Below are 445 nucleotides of genomic sequence, written 5' to 3'. Positions count from 1 at the left end.
CCCTCCTGCCTGCCCCACCGCCACGGCACCACCAATCAGCTCCCTCCTGCCTGCCCCACTGCCATGGCACTACCAATCAGCTCCTTCCTGCCTGCCCCACGGTCAAGGGACCCACCAATCAGCTCCCTCCTGCCTGCCCCACTGCCATGGCACTACCAATCAGCTCCTTCCTGCCTGCCCCACGGTCAAGGGACCCACCAATCAGCTCCCTCCTGCCTGCCCCACTGCCATGGCACTACCAATCAGCTCCTTCCTGCCTGCCCCACGGTCAAGGGACCCACCAATCAGCTCCCCCCTGCCCCCCCCCCTGCCGTTGTGTCCACCAATGAGCTCCCTCCCTCCTTTCCCCCCCATCACGGCACTGACCAATCGGCTCCCTCTCTCCTGCCCAACAATAATAGCACCCGCCAATCAGCTCCCCCCTTCCCCCCTTTCCCCCCGCCAT

Source organism: Aptenodytes forsteri, unplaced genomic scaffold (genome assembly GCF_000699145.1).
Source record: "Aptenodytes forsteri isolate BGI_AS27 unplaced genomic scaffold, ASM69914v1 Scaffold679, whole genome shotgun sequence".
NCBI classification, from domain to species: Eukaryota; Metazoa; Chordata; class Aves; order Sphenisciformes; family Spheniscidae; genus Aptenodytes; species Aptenodytes forsteri.
The sequence above is the reverse complement of the archived record's forward strand: the minus strand, read 5'-3'. Positions refer to the sequence as shown.